Below are 20,502 nucleotides of genomic sequence, written 5' to 3' on the forward strand. Positions count from 1 at the left end.
GAGACATCTGGGGAATGCAAAACCATAAAATCGTTAGCATGGTTTCCATGTTGATTAGCAGGCCCTGAAAATGAAACATAGTAATGCATATGATTGTAAATAGATTTAATGCTTACCTGAACAAATCTTAGATGCAGCTTTTGGTATGGCCTTTTTGTCAATCGTCCGTCAATTTGTTTACAATTTCATTGCAAGTTACTATTAGTCTACATTAAATCAAATAACTGAAACGTATTATTGTAGACCACTATCATCATATAACAAATATTCAGACGAATACGTTCTCTCCTTGTATTATCTAATCTACTGTTCTCCTGCGGGGATGGGGTGGGTGGGGGCAAGAGCATAACACATTCTGATTATAACGTGTGAAGGTTTTTTTAACATTATGAACATGTTCGAGTTAATATACTTACATTATCCGTAGTTTCTTCAAAATTCTCGCGTATCATCTGTGTTCCATCCGCCATTTTTGTTACCCATTGAAGTTTCCTGATTTACCTCTACCTTACGTGTAACATCTAAGAGATAATTAATAATACGTAACACATGATACATAAGAGATACTGCATAAAAAATAAGACAAAATGTCCCTAACAGGCTTCCGTAATTTGTGTTTTATTGTTTTCCTATTATGAATGCTTTTACATTTCGCTCTAGATATTTCTGTTTTGACAATAGCTAACTTTTATTTCATAATGGATATCTGCATCCTTGTCAAAAGTTTATATGTAAAAACATTTGTATAAACGTGAACGTAAACATAAGAGGGGCCTCCGTGGTCGAGCGGTTAAGGCCGCTGACTTCAAATCGCTTGCCCCTCATTGATGTGGGTTCTAGCCTCAATCGGAACGTTGAATTATTCATGTGAGATAGTCATCCCACTGGCTTACGGAAAGTCGGTGGTCTTCCTCCACCATCAAAGCTGGAAAGTCGCCATATTACCTATAATTGTGTCGGTGCGATGTTTTAACCCAACAAAAAAGTAAGCATGAGAACTAGATTATAATAGTGATTGCAGAAATTATTACCTTTTTTGTCTACAGAAATAGGCGAATACCTGCATTAAACAACAGTTTTATTTGTAATATAGATTAAAACAATGTACGTAGGAAATATGCGATATAAAATGAAGGAAATTTTTGTTTGCTTCTGTTGGAAAATTATATTAACCATGATGAAAGCACTTCAGGATGAAAGCACTTCAGAATATATTGAGTCGTACCATGAGAAAACCAAAATAGTGGCTTTGCGACCAGCATGGATCCAGACCAGCCTGCAGACCAGCCTGCGCATCTGCGCAGTCTGGTCAGGGTCCATGCAGTTCGCTTTCAAAGCCTATTGCAATTACAGAAACTGTTATATTGGATTTCCCATGACACGGTTCTATTATAATTAGTACTTAAAAAAAAAATATTTCAAGCTTAAAACACCAAGTTTTGTAATGTTATATCATGCTTATTACAGTATCAGCAGAGCGGTGTTAAAGAGGTACTCCATACAACTATTGAAGAACGTGTCATCCAAACGCGTCTTTAAGATCAGGTAATGTCAACGAAACTTTACTTATAATCAATTTTGCTAAACCGGATCTTTGACCCATACTGTCAGACGAAATAGTTATATTAATCTAACTGGTGAAACTAATGTTCTGGTAGTCTGTTTCGCTTTTAATGTGTTTTGGCACTTTTCCAGGAACCAGTTTTTATATTTGATATATTGTATTTATGTAGTTTGTTTGTTTTGGGTTTAACGCCATTTTTCAACAGTATTTCAGTCATGTAACGGCGAGCAGTTAACCTAACCAGTGTTCCTGGATTCTGTACCAGTACAAACCTATTCTCCGCAAGTAACTGCCAACTTCCCCACATGAATGATCAGAGGTGGAGGACTAATGATTTCAGACACAATGTCGTTTATCAAATAGCCACGGAGAACATCAGCCCTGCCCGAGGATCGAACTCGCGACCCCGCGATCCGTAGACCAACGCTCTTACCTACTGAGCTAAGCGGGCGGGCGTATTTATGTAGTACAACAGTTCGTAGAAAACTGAATCATGTACAATGCACCTGTTGCATTGCTTTCACGTTACTTACGTTCTTCACTTAGAAGTGAACTAGACACTTCGTCATCTGATTTTATGCTCTATTTCCATTTTCTTTTAAAAACGAGATTTTCATTTTGATTTGTTTTGACAATCTCTGTGGTATGAAAAGCATGCATAAAATTATGATGTCAAAAGGGACGTGTAATGTTCTGTTTGAATGTATTGGTAACAATAAAATTTGTTGATCTCCAAAACTTACAACACTACAATGGTAAACTTAATGATGACATAAATACTGACCAGTCCTACACCTAAGCTAACGCCATGTGATTGTTATGCACCTTTGAAGAAGTGTGCTATTATTGTCCTTTTCTATGCCTAAGAACATAGATCAAGGCATTCCCTCAATCAATTTGAATAAGTGCATCTTTTGACTGAGTAACGCACATTTAACAAATTTTATCATTTCAACGCACCCCGAAGTGGGAAGCATATAAGTAGCATCTTCGTCCGTCCGTCCGCCCGTGCCTTCAGTTAAAATTCATTTGAAGCTTCACTCTCAAATGGAGATGTGCATATTATCTTCATGTTTCGGTCGGATGATTTTTCACTTGGTTATTGTCCTTTGATTATTTAACATTAGTAGGCAATAGCTCCTTTTCTGATCCGGAGTATGACTCAACAACCACTGGCTGGCATTCAACAAAACGTCATAGTATATAAATATGTGATTTAATAAAAAATGTGATATTTGGTATGTAATTTAGACTATTCTTATGCAGATCATGCATGCAGGTTAACGCATATTTGAAGAGGACTGAAGAGGGTTTTATGTAGTAAAACACTTGTGAAACAGGTCTAATTTGTTTTATTACTTCTTCAAAAAGTCTTATATTCTTGATTATTTCTACTACGCAAATCTAAATAAAATGAATATCATTTAGAAACACAGATTTCAAGCAAAATAAAAATCAGTTCACAACTTAATGCTTTATAACGCCAACTGAAACGGAATTCGATTATACAGATACGGTGAATAGACTGAACATCATGATCCCAAAGGACAACACCAAGTACGGACAGGCTTATAAGTAATTTAACCAGTTATTTTGTTATTTCATTTTTATACCATTTAATGAATATTATGATTTTAACACGAAACCAGTAACCTGCATAAAATTTTATTTGCTAGGCAAAGGTCATGTTCAGCGGTGACGTATAAACTAATGTTAAAATATTAAGTTCCGGCTTTCAGATTAGATTTGATCTGCAGCAAAGTTTGTAAAACAGCTTTTGGAGTTTGAAACGTTTATAAATGCACCTAGTACCTACCGGAATGATCTTCGTGTAAAAAGTATATATTAATCCTCGATTTATTAAAACATCTCTTTTCGTTTGCTGTTGTATGGTGATACGGCTTATCAGTGTTGGTATCAATTCAATCCACTAAGATCAAACCGAACATTTTTCACTTAATATAAATTTTGGCCATGTGCGATGCGGTTAATGATTATCTCAGTGAAATGGAGATGAACCAGAAAACCATCGAACTGGAGGGAATTTGCTTTGAACCTGTATGAATCAGCAGTTACATTGTTACGTTTTTACATTTCTGGCATAGATTTCGCTGCTCACCGTGGGTTAGAGATGAAAGAATAAATCGGTGTTGTTTTTTTCATATTGGAAAAAAATATCCAGGTTTGTGTGATTAGTACTAGTATCTACTTGATATTTCCATTCTTTGTAAAATACGGCAGCTCCTGTTGAATTTGACTCTTAATAGTCGTTTACAAAATTTCAGGTGGATTCGCTCAATCTCTTAAGATTTAGTGTAGCCCCACACTTCACATCCATAATTTAAAATTGGCCCAACAAATGCGTCAAATAATTGACATTACAGTTTTGGTTTTAAGTCATAGTCTTGACATTTACAAAGAGAAACATTCATTGCCTTAAGGGTTTTACCCACTAAATGTTCGTGGTTAAGTTTGAATCCACCCAGTACCCAAGTAGTTGAAATCATTAACAACTTCTAATGGATGGTCATTATAGGTCCAACGTTCAGTGAGTAATAATCCGCCCCGATTTTTAAATACCGTAATTTTTGTTTTATCATTGTTTTCCTGTAGTCCCCGTGTTTTGCTATAATTATATAAATTATCTGATTAATTCTGCATTTCATCTGGTGTTTCAACTATAATGGTCATGTTGTGGGCAAATAATAACAATACTATTATAATATCACCAATTTGCAAGCCACTAATAAAACTACAAGATAAAAAATCTTTGAACATGGGCAAAAATACCACTTTATACGATTTAAATTTGTATTTTGCATAAACGTTGTCAACTCATTTTTAGGACTGTACACGAAATTAAAACTGGAAAACATAAACTATACAGCTGTTGTTCTTAATTTGTGACACAAAGTATAAATGAGCTCATTGTTTTATCAGGTTGTATCAGAAACACCATATGGAACGAAATATCTTCTTATTTCATTTAGAAATTGCGACACTTCCATTATTCATTTGGATAGATTCATTTGGAAAGAGGTGATTCACAAAATTTAATAATTTTCATATGTGTTTCAACCCCACTGACAATGTAATGTTTGAGGAAGCTGCTTATGTTTAGTCTATAACGGTGCCCTACTGTTTTCTTATGTGTTGCTTGTTCGTTTTTCTATGTTATTCAGTTGATCGTCGTTGTGTGTTTGTCTTTGGTACATGTGTGTCTGCGCTATTGTGGTTTACGTTGTAGTGCGACTGTTTTTAAAGAACATGGACGGTACTTGATTGTTTTTTACTACTTGTGTGGGTGTGTTTGTAAACTTGTGAGTCTATAACGGTGCCCTACTGTTTTCTTATGTGTTGCTTGTTCGTTTTTCTATGTTATTCAGTTGATTGTCGTTGTGTGGTTGTCTTTGGTACATGAGTGTCTGCGCTATTATGGTTTACGTTGTAGTGCGACTGTTTTTAAAGAACATGGCATTCCCTTGTATATTTGTCCTTGTTAAACTTTCCCCCTTCGGATTCCTCCCCCAACCCCGGCCCCATTTCGCCCCTTACCATTTCCTTCCCCTTTATCAATGTTTAGCTTATATTAATATGTACTTGTTGGATGTTTGAAGCAACCCGTCTGAAATATTTTTCCATTACAGCTTCTTTTTGTTGTGGGCCTACTATGTAAATGCGTGGCTCTGGGGCTGTGTTTTTGGTGCTCTGTGCTTCCGAGAAATCTATCCTTACCTATTATCTTTTGTAATCATAACATTTGGCTATACGAAACAAAACTGATGCGTTTTAAACAATAAAAAATACGAAAACATACTTAAACTGCCCCGGTTTTACACCGAATAGTCAAATGATGTGATTGCTGACCTAAACCTCTGAGGTAAATTTATGATAATTCTCTGCCCACGGCTTTATTCATACCACATGACCAGTATAACCTGTTAGTAGCGATTTCGTTATGATAGATAGACTTCGATAATACGTTAAGGCAATATGCCTATCACTACACACTATATATTTAGTTATTAACTTGAAAACAAACTTGTCAATGGAATGGCGTATACATATTATAAAACAGGACCAAATACTTTATTGTTACAACTTTATAAAATAGTGAGAGGACATAGTTACCGTCGGTAAAGTATAACAAATCTTTCTTTTGAATATATACATCGCCAGATGTTTTACTTTCATTGCATGATCAGTCTGAATTCGTTTGGTAGGTGGATATCTTGATATAGCCAGTGGAATTCATCCTCTAAAGTATTGCATAACTTACATATTGCATTAAGCATTAACACCTGTTTGAACTCTTAATCTTTGAACTTTTCAGATAGATATTTGTATATTCAGCATACGCAAGAAACAAATACCTGTCGAAAGCTTGTGTAAATGTTTGTATATATAGAAACTGTTTGGCAGAAAGTTCAAAGTAGCATCCTGTATTAGCCTTTACCTCAAAACTTGATACAAATATAACTCATTTGTATTCTTAACTGTAGACTGTTTTATTTGTTATCGGACAGATATCTTAAAACATCTAATCGATATCATTTTGCCCATCCATTTTATGTCGAATCGATTTATTGAATGGTTCTGGGAATAAATATCGTATTCTCAGTTTTTTATGAGAACAAAATTAATGTTTTCATCGAGATTTTAGCCCGAAAATTGAAATCGGCATATACCGGACGTTTACCTTTTTGCCCCTAACCCGAACGCAAGACCTTTTATAAAACTTTTCACGCTTTAAGATTATAAAAGTAATGAACTTTTTGATAATAACAATTCTTGAAATAATTATCAACTTCCTGATTTTGCGTTTGTAAGAGTATAAAAAAAGAAGCGTTATTTTGATTACCTGCACAATGATCAATTTATTCAGTTGAAAAATATGGTTCTCAATTATATAGTAACGTTGTAACAAGGTTACGATGGTTTAGTTTGAGACCATATCTGGTAAATATAAGACATTTGTTTTTGGTGTGTTTAAAGCATGAAAAAAGGTCAGGTATTGACTGAGGGTATTCTTAAACATTTCGTTTTAACACGCATAACACTTATCATCACTAAGAAAAATTGGCGTGGTTCGTATTTTTATATCGGGCAGTCGGACCTATCTGCCAGTATTCCGACCACATATCGATGTGTATCCAATATGGGCACCATCCCCACATGGTAGATGTAACGGCCTTCAGTAAATGCCACAGAAGTTGATAATATTAGAGACTGCGAAGCCTGCGTCTCTAGGAACTAAAATAAACCTCTATTTGTTTAAGCATAATACTGTTTAAATATACATTTCCTTTTTATATTGTCTGAAGATACTTCCCATAAAGCTTTTTGCATCAGCTCATTCTTCAAAATACTCACTGCTGTATTTCAATAATCATAAACTTTTGTCATGCGGGATGCAGGTACAAACAAGGAGAGGTACCAATGCTTGGTACTTTCATACGATCATTTGACAAATTGAATAAAACTAGAGTGAAAGTCCCCCTCTTTATTTACGCCGCAATCATAGATCATATGATCTTATGGCGACTGTCCAGCTTTTCATGAGGAAGGAAAAATCCCTATGTACCACTCCTAGCATTATTTAAGAAATAATAAATATGTCCCTATATTTTATCAGTTAATAAAATATGGGCAGGAGTTCGGATGCGTAATAATTAAATCACGAGTGCGCAGCACGAGTGATTTAATATTCGCATCCGAACGACTGCCCATATTTTATTAACTGATAAAATTATTGGAACATATTTATTATTTCGATTCTAACCACGTAAATTCTTCTCATTTTACAGAACTACATTCATTCGGCCATATGCTTTTACAAAAACCTCCCCAAAATTAAAAAGCGTTTTTTTCCGATATTCAGTAAATTTTAATTAATGTATTAAATAGTTACTGCTGTGAAAATATTATTTTCAATAACATTTAAGGTCAGATATAAAATTCAGAAGTAAATACTTCATTCAAAGTTTATCTATGCAGTTTCTGAATATAGTAATGTTACAATCGTAGGGCGGAATGGAACAGCTATATTTTATCGTAGATTCATGTATAGGCGATTTCGCTATATGTTTATATAGCAACTGCTGCGGGTCGTGTTAGAATATCTATTACATCATTGACCACGAGACGGTATTTCCAACACATGACCATGAGACGGTATTTCCCACACATGTGAAAGACGTCATCCGATAAATCAATTAAAATAAGTTAACTCTGTTTTTTTTTCTACTGGTATTATATTAAGGTTATGCGCTTACTTTTTAAGGACAATGGGTAACGTTTCGTTATTTGATCCAGTTTCATTTGGGTAAAAGCATTAAATTTCAAATTTCAAATGTAGGCGAACACTTTTATGTGGTTTTCTGGTGTTAGAGCGTGCCTATTTATATGTATTGTACATATTGATAATGCTGATCACTTGCATCCTGGTCAAAAGTTTATATGTAAATTTAAATAGCTAATTGTCTTAAAAGTCGTGATGGTAGAGATCTGACCTTCTGTTACGATGTTATCTACAGAAATGTGTGATAACCAGCAACATAAAATATTATTATTTGTAATAAAGATTAAACATTATTTAGGTCGCTAAAGCAGTTATGCATTTTCAGATTAATGTAGTTTTGTTTGATAAGTACTGTTCAAACGAGTTTGTTTAATTATTTCAATAGACATAGACAAGTTTGTAAAGTGGTGCCTATCACATCAACTTTGCTTAACTGTCTGTTGTATCAGCTAAATTTCAAAAGGCATTTGACTCTGAGCCTTGAACAATCTTATATTATTAGTTCAAAGGTGACATTAGGGACCTTGCACATTTCATTACCTTTCATGAACCGACTCGATCAAACCCAGTCTTATTTCACTTGGTTCCATTCTATGCTTCCATAGATTAAATTAATAATAGGAGCCGTGCCATGAGAAAACCAACATAGTGGGTTTGCGACCAGCATGGATCCAGACCAGCCTGCGCATCCGCGCAGTCTGGTCAGGATCCATGCTGTTCGCTATTAGTTTCTCTAATTTCATTAGGCTTTGAAAGCGAACAGCACGGATCCTGACCAGACTGCGCGGATGCGCAGGCTGGTCTGGATCCATGCTGGTCGCAAACCCACTATGTTGGTTTTCTCATGGCACGGCTCATAGTAATTCTACGTCAGGAACTTGAGACAAAATATATTATTTGTATTGTATAAAACTATGTGTTTGTTGTCTGTTACTTTAAAAATGTTTTGTCTCATTCCTAGAAAAACTGCACAGTATTTAGATATGACTTTATATTGTTGATATTGACGAGAGTTCGTAGAAATCTATACAATTCAGTGTATTTTTTGTTTTTCTTTGGTTTCATTTTCAGTTATATACTCTTTGTTCTTAGAACTAAAAGAAGTGTTTCATTTGATCATGTGTTCATGAAGAAATTGCATAATAATGTTTAGACATAAAGCCACACCAGTGAATGTTACTGTTGTTGTGGTGTTATAATGTGCAGTGTCTACTAAAAGTTTAAAGGTAAACAAAAAAACTGTTCGCTCGCTATGAGTTTATCAATATGTATGTGCAAAACCAACAGATCCACACATACTACGATAATATCTAGCAGGTCCACACATACTACGCTAATCTCTAGCAGATAAACACATACTTTGCTGATCTCTAGTAGCAGATTCATACATACTACGCTTATCTCTAACAAATTCACACATACTTCACTAATTTCAAGCAGATCCACATATACCTCAGTAATCTCTAGCAGATCCACACATATCTCGCTAACCTGCAGCATATCCACACATACTATGTTAATCTCTGGCAGGGCAGATCCACACGTATCAGGATAATCTGTAGCAGATCCATTTGTATCATGCTAGTCTCTGGCAGATCCACACGTATCACGTGTGCACTAATCTCTAGCAGATCCACACGTTCTTCGCTAACCTGTAGCAGATCCATACATACTATGTAAATCCTTAGCAGATCCATACGTATCAGGTTAATCTCTAGCAGACCCGCTTGTATCATACTGGTCTCTAGAAGATCCACATATATCCATTTACTAAGTAATCTCTAGCAGACACATACTTCGCTAATCTGTAGCAGATCCACATATACTTTGTAAATATGTAGCAGATCCACACATATCGCACTACTCTCTATTAGATCAATTAGTATAATGCTAGACTCTAGCAGATCCAAACGTACCACATGTGCATTACTCTCTAGCAGATCCACGCGTGTCACACTAATCTCTAGCAGATCCACAGGTATTACGCTAACCTACCTCTCTTAAGCCTAGCCCAGAGTCAAATAAGTCACAAGTACCTTTTCAATTACTGCAAAACAATTTGTTTCCGTTTACGAATTATTTCCAAGCATATTGATCAATATCAAAAGACTGGCGTTGTCTTAAACCAGTGTTATCGTTCTATACCGTTAAATCCAGACTTTGTTTTCAACAGGATTTGACTCAGTGCCTTTGACTTCGAAAAATTACATATTATTTTGATTGTATTATTTTACTGTTATTTAAGTGATATTTCCTGGTACATTACCCATACAGAATGTTATGAAAATCAGAAGTAAAAAATGAATTCAGTTAAATACAAGGTCTGTTTAGCACTATCAAATTCTATAATTGCGCCTCAAGAACAGAAACAGCCTGTGTTTATGGCGAATCAAGGATAAATATTCGTTCCAGGAAATCAGCTTTGGAATCACGACTTTATAAAATATATTTAGTTTTGATTTTTGAGTTAGTGGAAGAAAACAAATGCTTTCAGTACATGTTTTTGTTTTTCCTGCATGGTGACAGTACATGTTTTTGGTGTTTCCTGCATGGTGAAAGCTTTTAAAATGTTCAATATGCGTACGGCTACAGGAATTACCATATACGCTGAAACTATTACTGTCTGGTCAGGATCCATGCTGTTCGCTTTCAAAGCCTATTGCAATTAGAGAAACCGTTAGCGAACAGCATGGATTGTATCCGCGCAGTCTGGTCAGGATCCATGCTGGTCGCAAATGCACGATGTTGGTTTTCTCATGGTGCGGCTCATATGTAGAACATAATTCTGATCTTTAGAAGACACACACTATAAAAATGAACCGCAAAATCAGATACTCTTTCAGTGTTTCTTCCCAGTACAATACATGTATCATGGAGGTAAAATGACACAAAAAGTCGTTAGATATAAAAGATATATGCTTATAAAGATCAGTGAATATTTATCATCAATATGACATTTTAGTGATACATTCCTCAATGCGTATTTGAAGTGTAAAAGATTAAAACTGTCGGTATTAATGTTTATTAACACTGAATTTCGGCTGTAAATCAGAGCTCGATTGTCGGATATCAGTATGAGAAGTTGTGTAAAAGTACGAAAACATTGAAATCTTTTATCATAATAGAAATTAACATATTGGGTCATGTTAAACTTCTGAAGATATACTCTACAGTAGAGCGCAATATTTTGAAGCTTTTCTGTAGGTTTATGTGCACTGAGATGATAACAAATTCGACATTATCCACATTGTCTACATTTCTTTGATAAAATTGTTTTTCGTTATCGACAATATGTAGACAGAAGATTTTCAAATATTGGCGTAATACATTGCACTAAACTCATGTCAAAAAGTGTTGTGTTGCACTGAATCCTTTAAGTTGTTTTTGTCTACAAGAGCTTCTATAACAGGCATTGTGCGCAACACCATGCAAGAGCAAACTATGCAGTCATTCTTTTACAGAAAAATTCCAATAGCTTGGTTATTTGTATATTTGTGCCGTACCATGGAAAAACCAACTTAGTGCATTTGCGACCAGCATGGATCCAGACCAGCCTGCACATCCGCGCAGTCTGGTCAGGATCCATGTTGTTCGCTTTCAAAGCCTATTGTCGTTAGAGAAACTGTTAGCGAACAGCATGGAGCTTAACCAGACTGCGCGGATGCGCAGGCTGGTCTGGATCCATGCTGGTCGCAAATGCACTATGTTGGTTTTCTCATGGTGCGGCTCATTTTGTCTCGGATTTGAATGTATTATATGCTAGGTGCACGTATGTGTGTTTGTGTACATCCAGGTCAAAATTTTATACGTAGTTGTCATTAGTTTAGTATGCAAATCATTTTATATATTGACATAATTATTGCTGCGCTCTTATTTACAGAAATATGCGATAACCAGCGTTTAACACTATTTCTATAATTCTATAATTATGCAATTATGATTAAACATAATGCAAATAGCAAGTAATATAACATAATCATCCAAATAGGTTCTGACTTACTTGCTGGTGATGATGTGTGTATGTGGGTACTACACAGAAAACAGAAAAAAAATGTTGTCAATGGTCATAATCAGTATACTTTATGCTGGTGAAAATCGACTATGCTTTTGTTTATTTCTTGTTTCGGTGTCCTCGTGGTGAAAGTAAATCGTCCTAAACAAATTTCCTCTCAACTTTTTTAGAGCAAGGGTAACTACTGAAATTTGCCGAAATGAGGAGGGTTTGATATTTTCAGATTTCGACGGAAGATGACAACTTCATTGTAAGCTTTGCTTTAGAAATTGATAATAATATAATTGAGCCGCGCCATGAGAAAACCAACATAGTGCATTTGCGACCAGCATGGATCCAGACCAGCCTGCGCATCCGCGCAGTCTGGTCAGGATCCATACTGTTCGCTAACGGTTTCTTTAATTGCAATAGGCTTTGAAAGCGAACAGCATGGATCCTGACCAGACTGCGCGGATGTGCAGGCTGGTCTGGATCCATGCTGGTCGCAAATGCACTATGTTGGTTTTCTCATGGTGCGCCTCAGTTATGATATTGTTACTGCTTTGGGTGTTTTCTCTCAATAATTGCTTATTTACAGCCTAGATGTTTGCCTACTTGTAGCATTTATAGATGACATTTAGTATATTTAACAGTAGTCCCAATCCGTGACTCTAGTTACCTCCCCTGACGATCCGTTCACAGACTGAAATGAAATGAAGTGAAAGTGATATTTACGTCACGATTTGGACTAATCTAACAGATAACATGAGTAAATTGTTTGCAGTTTTTAACAGTCGAATAGATAGAGCAAACGACAGTCGTACCTGGGAAAACTAGTTACAAGTTACTTAACAATTGCATGTTCGCAGCTTGAATGTATTAGAGCTACCTGCATTATGAAGAATTGCGTTGGCAGAATACTACTGCTGTTATGCATACTATATTCCAGATATCTACTGTCTATTGAAAATACGGCATTTTTATAGATTGCACTGCTTTGATACGTTGGTTACTATTATTTTTTTGTTTTTGTTATCTCAAAGATAAGGACTAATTGTTTTCTAAGTAACAATGATATTGTTTTGAAATATATTACGTAAGGCTATTGATTAAAATAAGAATGTATAAATATTAATCCAGCAAAACAGTCTGTATCCGTGTAATTCATGTATTCTAAGAAAAAGACTATCGGTTACTTATCGAAACAACTCGTCAACATATTGTTTTTCATGTTACATTCCCGATATCAAATCATGACATAGCATAAAAATTGAGTCTGAAACACTTGTCAGTGCCAAGCATTTTCTCGTGTAAGTATTTGAACTTTCAGAAAGAAGTCCAATGTTGAAATTCATGACATACACCAGGTATTAAATCAAATATGATCATCTTTCTTTTGTCAATAGGGCTAGAGATAATGTATAAAAGTAAAAAAAGTCACGGGTATCCATCTGTTCTACTTACACAGTCTATTCATAACACTATTTAGTCTAATTGTTATTATCAATGTGATGTGATATCCATTAGTTTAGGTAACAAAATTATTTCGAACACTCAGTAACCATTCGAGCCGCGCCATGAGAAAACCAACATAGTGGATTTGCGACCATCATGGATCCAGACCAGCCTGCGCATCCGCGCAGTCTGGTCAGGCTCCATGCTGTTCGCTTTTAAAGCCTATTGGAATTGGAGAAACTTTTAGCGAACAGCATGGATCCTGACCAGACTGCGCGGATGCGCAGGCTGGTCTGGATCCATGCTGGTCGCATACCCACTATGTTGGTTTTCCCATGGCATGGCTCATTCTATTTCTATGCGACAGTGGTAGTGCATGTTCACAAAATTTTGATTAATGATGTATTTATACCTGTTATCTTCTTTGCTTCTTTTGCGGTATAAATTGAGAAGAAGTAGCCATATCTTAGAACTGTACCAACCCACTAAGGATACCATTAGCATTGTCATCGAGCATTGATCCTTAAACATATAGTGTTCACTGATGAAAGGCAGACCAAGAGCTAGAAGGAAACAAAAGATAATACAGTCATACATCTAATAGTCCTGAAATTGTTTTCTTTCGTTTTCCAATATTTCTAGATAGTTTCCAATACGTTGACGCATATACATACAAATCAGAATTTGTTTCCATAGTAGCTCTCTAAACTTCTGTGGCTTTTAATTTTTTTATTTATTTATTTATTTATTTTTTGAAAATTCGTTATTTTATTGACAAATTTCATTGCAAAAGAATGTCATACTTTCCCCTGAACAGATCTTGATTTAATGTTTACATGTATTTTTCTTTTCAAAATACTGACCACTGTAGTAGAAATGCATGTTTGTTCATTCCTAGAAGTAAATAGCGCATGGTTTGCAGGAGGTAATATGTACATAGTCATTTTAGCCTACAATTAAGTTTTCGCGGTGTAGTACCCAAATTTTTACAAGTATTTTCTCAGAATCATTTCTTTTTTTTTTTTTTTTTGCCTCAAATAACTCCTTTTCAGAAAATGATACTTAATTTTTTCAGACTGTGCACTTTGATGAATTTAACTACACATAATCTAAAATAGGTAGTGTTTACGTAAATTTTGCAGTTTTAGTTCCACCGACTATATGTGCGAATATGTGATACAGGACACATGTTTTATTTATGTATTACAAAGCGAACAAACCTGAATATACTGGTTTACTATTAACATGTAATGTACGTAAGTGTCATGTAAACATTGGACATACATGTAAAGGAGTACTGTATTTGGCAATGAAACAATTCGCCACCACGCTTGGTGACTCTTCAGACGTTGACTTAATTTATACGAGCATATGATGAGGTTGTATTCTTGACAGTAGTACATTTTGCGTAATTCACCATCCCTTTGAATATAGTTAACATATATAATAATACAACAATTGCATTCATTATCGGAACGGAGAGGATTAAAACTTCGAAGGTTAGTTGCAAGTTCAATAGTTTGTTAATATTTTACTTTATCTTATAATTTGGAGTCGTTATAATACTATAACACATTGTATGACATTGACACATAATGGTGTAATTGCTTAATGACTGTTACAGCAATGATAGTTACCCTTTTACAATATTACCCTTATCAAAGCCTTTGTAATGTGACCGCAACAAAACAGTACTTTTATCATGTCGTTTTGACACACTTTATGGTAATCTGGCTGTAACCTGAGCTGAAGTAACAAAAACATTAAGTTGAAAAGTGGGACATTGTGCAGACGACATTACATGCAGTATACTGTTGCGTACACGCACACGTGTTTGCGAAAAATCTTCACCGACCTTTTTCTTATTCATGTTTCGGGTACAAATGATTCCTTCGCGTGACTAAACAATGCGTCTATCATTTTTATCCGTTAAGTCACTCATATATCGTATTTCCTGTGGCCGTTCATGAAGTTTAAATTGATTATCCTGGATAAGAAAACAGTAAACTTTGTGAACAGACATGTGTATGTTTCTTGTACGTGTCTGTGTGCATACTTGTGTGTGTATGTGTGTGTGTGCGTGCGTGTCTGTGGATTATGTCGGACCAGATTTCTTTTATAAAGTATGCAAAACAAAATTGTTCAGCTAAATGTTATCACAACAGCTTTAGACCACATTTGTTCACAACAAGATAATTCTTTGTAAAGCCCTCTACAGACGGAAGGTTTTTGTTGTACAACACTAATTATCTCAAAGATGTACAATTTTGAAATTGTACATTTTTCACATACAGACAGTATTCCATTCTCATAAAAATCACAAAGATTTACCTAGTAAACATAGTGCATCAGGTACTGAAAAAAATGTAACTATTAATAATAAAAATAATATTCACCTTTTTATGTTCCATAAATTTGATTACGTATGACACAAATGAGTCACGCCATGAGAAAACCAACATAGTGGCTTTGCGACCAGCATGGATGCAGACCATCCTGTGAATCCGTGCAGTCTGGTCATGATCAATAGTAGTATAGGCGCCTCTTTGCAGGCAAACAAACGGGCGCCATCTTGGATGACCTAGTTACTATAAATAGTAACTCATTTGCATATAAGAAATGAATTCACTGCACATGCGCAGCGGCCATTTTGAATTTTATTTTTAGAATGACATCATCTTTCTATTTTAAGAATGACCTCACTCTGCTATTTATATCTCCCAGAAGTATATAGAGCTGACTTATATACCTATCTAGGGCGTGTTCGCGCACATTGAGGGTCAGGTGCTCAGCCCTAGACGGGGAGATGAAAACAAACAATATATCAATAATGTTTAATTAATAATCATATAGATTTATCAATAACGTAAATGAATAAATACATTGTATGGTAAACAAAGAACTTATTAATGATAAGCAAAATATTTATTCCATTTAAACTAAAACATTAAGCTTTATTTAAGATAGCTACGTTAGAAGTAACGATAACTGAAAATAAAGTATTACATTTTTGTCAACGATGTTTGCTCCTTGGCGTCCACTGACAAAATGACTCCAATCATAAGCGTATTATCACTAAATGCGCATGCTTGGACCTATTTTTCATAATGACTTCATAAGCTATATTTAAATAAGGTCATGAGTGCATTAAACGTGATCATGGTCAGAATGTCTAGCGTGTGTTGATTTAAGGCCGGATAGACGGACAATAAAAAGTAAACATGTCAAAGTTAATCCCTTTAAAGTCGCCACAACGTCTGGCGTGTATTTATTTAAGAGCGGATGCGTGAACAAAAGCGTATTCAACTGTCAAAGTTAATCCCTTTAAAATCGCCACAAAGTCTGGCGTGTATTTATTTAAGAGCGGATGCGTTAACAATAGCGTATTCAACTGTCAAAGTTAATCCCTTTAAAGTCGCCACAAAGTCTGGCGTGTATTTATTTAAGAGCGGATGCATTCATAATAACCTATTCAACTGTCAAAGTTAATTCCTTTACAAGGAGTCCAAGTAATACTTAAAGGATGATAAGAAAACAGCCATGTATTAAAAAGATGGATTATATATATATTTTAACTATGAACATTATTTACAAAATGACAATTTTCAAAACAATTACATAAAATAAACATATACAATTATTACACACGCACTCACACACATGCACATGCACACACAAGCACACGCGCGCGCGCACACACACACACACACACACAAGCGCACGCGCACACGCACGCGCGCGCGCGCGCACACACACACACACACACACACACACACACAAATGATAAGATTTATCAACCCTAGTGTAACTCTAATGGTAACAAATTATTTAATATTAATGTGACTGTACAGTAAAAGTTAACGTTACCTTTTTGGTAATATCTGCTGCGTGATATAAAGGAACCGTAGATGTATGTATCTGCTGTTATCCTTCGTCTGTATCAGACATTCCAGTTTTTGTTATCTCATCAACAGGTATCACAATAATATCTTCCTTTGTAACTTTACATTTGTCATCTTTAGTTATTACAACAACATCATAGTCTCCGAAATTGAACATGCCAGTTCCACTACGGTGTAGATACTCCAACACATCACACAATATTTCATATATATAATTTAAAACATCCAGAATTTTGAATTAACAGAGTATACACTTCAATGTAATCGTACAAGTCTATGCATGAAATTCAACCTTCAGCGGATTTTAAGTATTAATATTTTTTGACTTGAGATCGGCTTAAGATAATGTATGAAAGAGAACTGGCCAATGTTGACACTAATACTTTGAAAACTGTAAAAGCGGATAAAATTTCAGTCAATTTCATGACTTTTAGGAGAAACTTATAGAAAAGAGTATTTTGTGTTATAAAACTTTTATAGTCCTTTAGGATACTGTCTTAAGTACAGATAGGTTCTAGAAAGCCTATTTCGACCATTCTAGGAAATCGTCAAGAGTTTCAATAAACATAAATACATTGAACAATCAGTTTTCCCCATTTCGTGACACACTTTCTATTCATCAATTTGAGATGTTAATTTCATGTGATAGAATTCATAAAAATCTTTCATTTACATTCCCCATTCTCGATTCGATTTTCAACCGTTATCGAGTTATGACGTAACAGCGATTTTTTAACCTTCTTTCTTAAACTTTGCAATAAACTCTTGAAACAGATAGCATTGGAAAGATCTCGTCGCATAGGTTCAGAAAATGTATAGATATTTACCTCTATTTAGATCCGTTCTCAAGATATTGGCGTTTAAAGATTGAAGTGACGTCACCTTTTGAGCGGTAAATTCAAATTTCGCAACCAAAAGTTTCAAAATGTAATTTCTCCTCTATTTGTGGACCGATTTTAATGATCTTGGTGTCAGACCAAAACGCTTGACGAGACCTAAGTGTTGGTAGCATACAACCGGAAATGAAATCACTCGTGCGTAAAATATCGATTTTCTCCTTTATTACTCAACCGACTATACCCGTGTTTGGTATCCTAAGAAAGGTTTTGACTAGTACTATTCCACTGTTTGCACTAAAAGAATATGGGGTCACTCACGCGTAAAATGCGTCAAAGTAAGCTTACCTGATCCTTTCACTTTGAGATCAAAAGTGACAATGAACGAATTCACAGGGTAAAGTAAAATAAATAGGGCCAAAGCAACGTTCTGATTAGTCAGTATAACTTATAGCAATGCTCTGATTGGCTAATGATATGACGAATTCTGATTGATCACTCAGGGATCACACGTCATGTATAAGTCGTAAAGTAAATTTAACCATGATTGAAGGTGTTACGAGTTACTGTATATACCAACAACTCCTCCTCCACATCTCCTCCTCCTCCTCCTCCACCTCCTCCTCCTCCTCCTCCTCCTCCTCCTCCTCCACCTCCTCCTCCTCCACTCCTCCTCCTCCTCCTCCTCTCCTCCTCTTCCTCCTCCTCCTCCACACCTCCTCCTCCACCTCCTCCTCCTCCACTCCTCCTCCTCCTCCTCCTCCTCTCCTCCTCTTCCTCCTCCTCCTCCACACCTCCTCCTCCTCCACCTCCTCCTCCTCCACCTCCACCTCCTCCTCCTCCACTCCTCCACCTCCTCCTCCTCCTCCACCACCTCCTCCACTCCTCCTCCTCCTCCTCCTCCCCTCCTCCTCCTCCTCCTCCTCCTCCTCCTCCTCCTCCTCTCCTCCTCCTCCTCCTCCTCTTCCTTCTCCTCTGCCCCAAGAAAGCGTAAGAATGGCAAACAGAATAAAGCAGTGTCTTTTTGATAAAAGATACTTACATCGGTTTCACAAATGCATCAGTGTCCTGTTTGCCATCAGTCTTTCTCTCGGATTGACAACATGCGGAGACATCAACGTTATGTCCACGGAAATGACGAAGCAACTGACAGTTTTTCACCGCCATTACAAACATGGGACATCTCAAGAGAAACGGCGTTTCAACATCCATTTTCTATGGTCGTTTCAGGACCAAGTGGTAGTGGAAAAACTGAATGGACAAGAAAACTGCTATCATCAAATCTTGTAAGACCTCAGCCTCAGCGTATCATATGGTGTTTTGGACAATGGCAACCATTGTATGATGAACTTCAGCGTGAAATCCCCGGAGTCGAATTTGTACACGGTATTCCAGACTACTTGAATGATTCCCAATATATAAATGTTAGTCAAAGGAACCTGCTGGTCTTTGACGACCTGATGACTGAAGCTAAATGCGACCAAAGAATTGCTGATCTCTTTACGAAGGGAAGTCACCACAGGAACATATCTGTCGTTTATCTCACCCAAAATTTGTTTCCTCAAGGTAAAGCCTGCAGAGATATCGCTTTGAATACACAATATCTGGTGCTATTTAATAATCCTATTGATAGACAGCAAGTGGCTTCATTGGCAAGAAGAATATATCCTTCGTCTAGTAACATCTTTATGAAACGGTTTGAACGAGCGACATCAAGACCTCACGGTTATTTGGTAATAGACTTAAGGTAGTTCTGCACGTTTGGATCGAATTTTTTTCTACAATGTAGAATTCGATTAAACTCCAATTTTTCAAAACTTCAGAATATACCTAGAAAATTCAGCAAATAAAAAAGATAGGGTCGTGTGCTTGATTTTTTGCTAGGCTGGTTTGAAAAATTTGGACCTCACGCAATATTTCATAATGGGAGTCTATGGGAAAATCATAACTTTCATAACATTTTCGCGGATAGAATTTTTTCTACAATGTAGATTTTGATGAAACTTTTCACAGTTGTAAATAAACACATGGCCTATAAATTGGTGAAATAAAATGTATAGGTCCGTGTGCTTATTTTTGAGATATTTTACCATGATTAAAGGGAACCGGGCATTTTACGTTAATTTTAAGACATTATTTTGATTTTTTAACGTGCCATATGTTTTATTATCATATTTTGACTTAAGAAATATAGCAACAGTGCCATTATAACAAATTTACTCACAGGTTTCGATTAATTCATAAATTGATTTTCATTTCCGTACGCCGAATCCAGGCTTTATTCTACGTTTTCCGGATAAATGACGTTACGCCATCACTTCCGGTTTTTCAAACGTGCAGAACTACCTTAACATCCAGCACCCAAGAACAACACCGTTTACGTGAAAACATTTTCGAGGCAAACACTCCAGAAAAGAGAAAACGAACAGATGATGAATATAAACAAGAAGACT

The 20,502-nt window shown here is 35.9% G+C and overlaps 1 pseudogene; it reads left to right on the forward strand.

Annotated features, from left to right (window-relative positions):
* The window catches only part of LOC123561390 (cytochrome P450 1A1-like), a 76,621-nt pseudogene that overhangs the window by 33,898 nt on the left and 22,221 nt on the right, over window positions 1–20,502 (forward strand).

The sequence above is a fragment of the Mercenaria mercenaria genome, chromosome 10 (genome assembly GCF_021730395.1).
Source record: "Mercenaria mercenaria strain notata chromosome 10, MADL_Memer_1, whole genome shotgun sequence".
Taxonomy (NCBI): domain Eukaryota; kingdom Metazoa; phylum Mollusca; class Bivalvia; order Venerida; family Veneridae; genus Mercenaria; species Mercenaria mercenaria.